The following is a 7,560-nucleotide window of genomic DNA, read 5'->3' as shown; positions in this document are numbered from 1 at the left end:
CATTTTATAACTCATAAACCAAGTGACAGTCACAGAAATGAATACTTGTGGCATCTACTCATTGCATTGTGCTGGACACTTGGTGAAGATATAAATAAACCTGGCAAGATACCTTTCTTGCTCTAAAAGGTGCAGTATTAAGGTCTAGGAGAATCACAAACGTTTAATTCTAGGCATCTTGATAGACAAATGAGAAATTCAGGGCAGTTCCTAAGATAGAGCTTTCACAGTAGATAGGAGAATTGTGAAGGCATCATGAAGTGAGGAACACTAGAGACACAGCTTTCCAGTAAATGATGGGCAATGGACACTTGCCCCAGATCAGGGGATCAAAATTAATTGTAAAAAGGGGAAATGAACTTTACAACTTGTGGATAGGGCAGGGAAAGTGAGAGAAAAACAAAGGAAGGAGTAACAATGTTCAACAGGAAATGTATTCATTACCTTATGTATGCAATGGTAACCCCTCTGTACATCATCTTGACAATAAAATTAAAATTTAAAAAGAAGAAGGTGATTTTCAAGAATGTATAATTCCATAAAGAAGACACACAAAGAAAGGAAAGAAACAGGTTTTTCCTTGTAGTAGATGAGAAACAGTGAAAAGTGTGTGAACGTGGTAAGCCAAGCTTATTCCTCTTTGGTTCATATTTGCCTTAGTTGAGTAGTACTGTAACTGTAGATTTTCTAGCTAGCTGGAGTTTTGCCTTAGAACATTTCTTGTGTAATGATACTACAAATGTTCAACGTGCTCAAAAAACTACTAGCGTATAGTACAATAAAATCACCAGCACTATAACGCTACACATCAATTTGATTTTAGCCTTTCTCTGAGATTACCTTTTTTTTTTTTGGCCAGTCCTGGGCCTTGGACTCAGGGCCTGAGCACTGTCCCTGGCTTCTTCCCGCTCAAGGCTAGCACTCTGCCACTTGAGCCACAGCGCCGCTTCTGGCCGTTTTCTGTATATGTGGTGCTGGGGAATCGAACCTAGGGCCTCGTGTATCCGAGGCAGGCACTCTTGCCACTAGGCTATATCCCCAGCCCCTGAGATTACTTCTTAATAGTACTGCAAACTGATTTACAATTCGATCCGTCAAAATTGTTTTATTGACATAAAATAGCAAATAAATTAAAATCTACCCACATACCATTGAAGTAACAATGTACATATGTTATATAGCTATATTATGTATATATGTGTACATTCATTGCATCAAGACTACAATGAAGCAATTGAATATTACTTCCCCCAAAAGTGCCTTCTTCCCGTCTAATTGTGTTCAAAGTCTTTTTATATCCAAGAATACTGTCCCGAGAATATTGTTTATGGTGGAAAAAAGTAAATGCTGTAGCAATATGTACTAAATGCATATGTGTTTTTCCTGAGAGTTCTATAAATGCCACTTAGTTTAGGTTGGCAATACTTAATTTTTTTTCTAACTCTTTCTGCCATGAGAAATTCATATTTAAATTTCCATACAAACCTCTGGATTTTCCTTCTACTTGTAGATCTGTCAGGTTTTTCTTGATATATTTGGAAGTATATCATCATTTAAGATTTTTGTATCTTTATATCTCTTTTTGAAGTGACATTTTACTCTCATAAATAAGCTTCTTTATTATTGATAGTGTGCTCTGTCATTAAAACTACTTCATTTGATAGTAAGCAACCCAGTCCAGTTTAATTTTGCCTAGTGTGTTCATAGTATTTATCTTGTCATGCTACTTTAAACTTTTTTGTGCTTTTTATTTAAATTGTGTATCTCAACATTCTGAAACACTTTGATCATGTTTTCTGTCTAATCTTTCTGAAGATTTTTTTTAAAGAAACTTTTATTCCAGTATTAGCCTGGTCAGGATAATTTCTAGCTGCTAGCTACTATACTCACTTAATTTTTTTCCACTGTGTGTCTTGGTGAGTTACTTTGTCATAATAAAATCCAGTAGATAACTGGGTCAGGAAAATGTGGTACATATACACAATGGAATTCTATGCCTCCATCAGAAGGAATGACAATGCCCCATTTGTAAGGAAAAGGAAGGACTTGGAAAAAAATCACATTGTAAAGTGACCCAGACCCAAAGAAACATAAACCCTATGGTGTCCCTCATAGGGAATAGCTAGTAAATGATTAGGCTAGCATTGGTAGAAGATCAAAAAAACCCCAATAGCTACACCCATATGATCACATAAGATGATGCCAAGTGAAATGAACTCCACAATACGGAAATAAAATGCTATTCTTTAACAATACACATTACCTTCTTTCAGTTCTGGAGATTGAGAATCCAAGTCAGTTTTTCTCTGTGGAATACATATGATCCTCTTATTACTTACTCTGTGATCATACAGCAGAGAAAGAGAGGGAGAAATGGGAGGAAAGGAGAGCTTTCCTGGTCTCATAAGGGATGAGGGCTTTACCCTCATGGCCTCCTCTAAACTTGATTACAATATTTCCTAAAGCCCTACTTGTGAATACAATATATGGATTTAATGGCACTTTTATGATCTTACAATCCCGGGAAAATAATTTTAGATGGACAGTTTTGTCTTTCTGGTTCTTTCTTTTAAAGCTGTTTTGTTGTTTTTCTGTTCTCCTAGCAAGTCTGTTTCCTTATTATTCTTACTGAATGTGGTATGATTTTATTCTTGATTTCTTTTATGTTCCTTCTTTATCATTGTTTATAAGCAATTTGATTAGTTCCTTAACATAGTTAGTATAGGTTTGCTTTTTGTTTATTTTGAGAGAGTATCTCCAGATCCTTGCATATGTGGAATTATTTATTTTTAAAATAAAGTTTACAAAATTGTAGGCTGGTATTTTTTCAGATCTGTCTGTCTTGATTTTCTCCATTGTATTTCTTAACAGTAAAGGACTCCAACTGCATGCACACTGGGTCCCTTGAAATTGAAATTGTTCCACAGCTTTACAGCCCGGTTGTTTTGTTATTACTGTGCTTCAAATTTCACTAATCTTTTCACTAATCTTTCTTTTCACTAATCTTGTACTATCTAATCTATAGCTAATCACACTTGGTGTGTTTTAGTTTATCTTAGATCTCAACATTTCTATTTGTAGAAGTGTAATGTGAATGTGTTTGCTTGACTGTAATCAAAATAACAGGTTTTGTGTCTTTGCTAATTTTGATATGCAATACTTCTGTTTAGTGAGTAGGGTCATTGTATTTGATTGTTTTATTTTCCTCCACTTTTTATTCATATATTGATGAATTCTTCAGTTCATGTTATTGCTAGATTTAATACCAGGTAGTGATTTTTTTAGCTACTTTAAAATTTCAAATGTTTTATATACCTATAAATATTCCTGAGCTTGCTTCTGTGATTACCTTACTAGCTTGTAAACAATTTGTTTCTTCTCTGCTTTTCTGGTTTGGTAGATGAAGAGGTTAAATACTTTTCAGTTGAAAATGAATTACTTCCTGTTTGTCAGAAGGTATACTATAAGAAACTAAAATTTGGAATATTGAAACTGTGCTTAAATCTAGTATTGGGAATTGAATTGGTAATTTTCCTTTGAATCTGGTCTGGGTTTTTTGTTGTTGTTGTTCTTGTTCTGATTCCTCTTTTAATATTTAAATAAGTCTAAAGATATTTATCTCCTTAAATGGGTATTATTTACATTGAAATTTTCTTTCTGTTCCTTTGTATTTTTTCTTTTCCTCTTTTATCCTTTCTTCTCATTCCTTTCTTCTTCTCCTCTCTCTCTCTCTCCTTTCCTTCCTTTCTTCCTTTATTTTTTCTTGGTACTATAGATTGAACATAGGGCCTTGCAAGCAATCTACAACTGTACCCATATCCCCAGTCTATTCTTGTTTTTCTGTTTTGTTTTTGAGGTAGGATCTTGCCAAATATGATTGGGCTGGGCTCAAACTTCTTCCTGTTACCACTTCTGGTATAGTTAGATTTATGTCTTGGGATATGTTGACTTGTTTTTTCTAGTCTTTTGAAATACACAGTACAATATTTTTATTTATAGCAGCACTACTATCAAATAGCACACCACAATTTCTTAGTCCAATCAAACAGTAACTTATTGCTCAATGACCAGCCTTCCTCACCCAAAATTGCGACTGATTGCTTTGAGGCTATGGCATTTTTCATATATTGGATGGCCAGTGTGATCTTTTCAAAATTTATAAAATGATCAATATTCATAATCTATGAGGTGAAAGTCCTGACCATTAGTGATTAAATAAATAAATGCACATATGTATTTCTGTTGACCTAATTGAGACTTATACTGATTTATTTCACTCAGACAGGAGAATTCATTGATTTGTCTACTCATTTATTCTCTCATCTGTTGAGTGGATTGCTAAGCATAACAAACTATGTCTGATGCCGTAATGTTCAGTTAAAATCTATTAGAAAATATTTCAATTAGTAATTGTCATTACAGACAATTTATATCTATTCATCAGTTTCATGACCAAAGACTTCACACATTCAAACTCTGAGCTATAGAAAGGCAGAAAGAAAGAAAGAAAGAAAGAAAGAAAGAAAGAAAGAAAGAAAGAAAGAAAGAAAGAAAGAAAAATTAAAGATCTTAGTGTCTACAGTTGCTAGGGTCCACAAAGGACAAAGGAAATAAAACTGGACATTTAGTTTATATAAATATACAATTTTGATAAGAAAATCATTCTTTAGAAGTCTAGTACCCTGAGACTCAATATACAAGAAAGATACCAGCTAATGAGAATTTTTTAGAGGTTCAAGAGATAAAATTGATATTAGGTACAGAAATAAAATTTTTCATTCCAATGTGCTTTTAGTTCTGCAAATTCTCTAGTTATGATTACTTTATAACTGACAATTATACTAATAAGATTTTACTAATCATAAACAGTTAGTTATTATATTCATGAACATTACTTATATGATCAATGATAGGGCATTTCAGTTATTTCTTGTAATGAACAGAATTCAGAATATTTTTTATTTTTGAAATAGATATAATTTTTAAAGTGTGAAAATGTGACCAAATATTTGTATCATAGATAATTTATATTTGAAAACATTAATGTTTATGTGAATTAAAAATTTATTGTTCATAATTCTAATTCATCTGAACTAAAAATAAGAACTAATTTAAATTTTCGTTATAAATGTCTCCAAAATGTAGTCTCAGTACCTACGTTTTCTTTTAAGAATACAGTTTCAAAAAATTTCAAGGTTTAATGATCGTTAGCCTAATTCTATGGTAAAATTTTGTTCCTCTGTTCATAAAAGTTAAAACTAAAGGTCATTATCTAAACAGAGTATTATTATCTTGTTCTAAAAGTATAGAAATGGGCCCACTGAGGACTGACAAGGGCACCCTACAAAGTCAAGGATATTTGAATTGCTAAAGAATGGAATAATTCTTTCTAAGTATTCATGGGAGACATTAATGTTTCTAAATAATCACATAAGGAATCATTATTTTAGCTGTATCTGAAGAGTAGGAGAGCTTCTTTCAAAAAGGAGAAATATTAAATATATGAATGTATTCAGTATTTAGGTAGATTTAATCTCATAAAGTAAATCCTTTAAGGAGAAGAATGAATGACTTGTTTTTTGGGGGGTTAATTACATTCTGGTTAAAATTAAAATGTTACACTAACGCTTTAAAAGAAGATAGAGAAATAAATAATTACGAGCAAATAAAAATATTATAACATAAAGAACCATTACTGTGAAGAGAATTAGATGAAAATCATAAAATAAGTTAAGGTCAACTATGAACCTTAAAAATTAGGATTGAATTATGATGAGCATATAAGAAATAGGACACTCATCATCATCAGAAGAAAAACTACTCTAGAAAATGTGAATATACCACAGTGTCCTTGTCTTTTTCTTCAGACTTGGGAAATATGATGGATACTGGACACTCAGATTGTGGAAAAATATTTAGCAAACACTTAGGATCAAGTGAAGAGTCATGATCTGAATCCTAATATTCAGCAGACCCTTTGTATCCACATGTGTATTGCTCTAAGTAAAATGTGTTGAGGAAAAATGGTGATTGCACAGAATTCAGTGCTATACTGAAGATGCTTGATTTATTTTTCCCAAATACTACCCAAGATCCACTAAAAACATATAATCTTTCAATAGATCATAAACTTTTCTTCTATTACTTAAATTGATCACATTAATGTCCTTTTAGATCTGGGAGGATGACTTTACATTTTATCTTTTGTGACACTGTTAGCTTTTGTGAAAAGCATTTTTAAACAAACTTAAAGGCAAGAAAGAATCAGCTGGCTTACACAATGATTTAAATGCAAGGAACAGTAAAGCAGGACTGACCTAGGACTTCTCTGCATTAACTAAGCTGGATAATGTGTTAAAAAAAAGTTTCTTTGTTTTGAAAATTATTTAATTATTATTTGATAATATTTTTTTAAAAGCAGGTGTCATAAAAGTGCAAGTGAGGTGTACTTTCTATATTATACAAATCAGTTTTTACCCAGCCTCATCATCCTAGTACAAATAGGCAACTTGTAAATTATCACTTCAGTTTTATTATTTAGTCTTCTAAAAATATAGGCAACTGTATGCATATATACTTAGTGATGGAGTGTCATAAAATATATGAAAAGACCAAGTATAAAACCAAAGGCAACTTTTACCCTGGTCATTTTAGGTGAGAAATTTATGTGTGACATTTAAATTGATTAATTTATGTGACTCACCAGACAGCTAGTGGACTTGGGGGCTGCTTAATTAGAAGATTATAAAAAGTCATGTTGGTGCTTGCTTCTTCTACTTTATATGGAATACAGCACAGTTTGTACTCAGTAGATGGATTTAAGACTCCTAATCAGCTTGAATAAAAATTAAAGACGTTCTCTCTAATTATAGGTTCATGATCTCTCTTAAGCATTTACTATTGAAAACTTGCAATGATAAATGCTTTCTCTTCTCCTTTGAAATTTAAATTTTCTCAGAGCCTCTGGTCAGTTTTTTAATCCAAGATTTCCTTTTCCAACAATCTGGAAATCATCTCTGCGAAATATATCATATAATCATCAAGGATACTTCTCTTATTCTCTTCATGTTGTGGTAAGGTAGAAGCTAAATTTAGATAAACAAACATTTAACAAACCCAGATGAGCTAACAACATTAATTGACCAACATTGTCTTCTGCCTTTTAAGCAGAGTTGAGCTCAGTCCTTCTCTCTCATTGATCCACAGTCTTGAATAAAGTTTTCTTGACTGTTCAAAGTGACTAGTAAAATTTATCTTTGATAAAAAAAATACCAGAAACTGCTAAAGTCTGATTTAGAATGATCTTAAAAAGGCTCCAAACTATCTATTCTTGGGAAACAATACACCTTCAAATTTGAAGACTTCCTTCCCTGATCTACTAGTATCTGTTACAAACAAAAGGCATTTTCCCCAGTTTTGTGCATCCCTTTTTTTACCTTTGTCAAGATAAAAATCATAACCATCATTCAAATGAAAACTAGGGCTGCTTTCTGTTGTAAAGAAACAAATTATATTTTCTTAGATATTTGGACTCTTTTGGAAATCTGTTCATCACTTCTG

Source organism: Perognathus longimembris, chromosome 14 (assembly GCF_023159225.1).
Source record: "Perognathus longimembris pacificus isolate PPM17 chromosome 14, ASM2315922v1, whole genome shotgun sequence".
Classification (NCBI taxonomy): domain Eukaryota; kingdom Metazoa; phylum Chordata; class Mammalia; order Rodentia; family Heteromyidae; genus Perognathus; species Perognathus longimembris.
Note: the sequence above shows the minus strand (reverse complement) of the source record.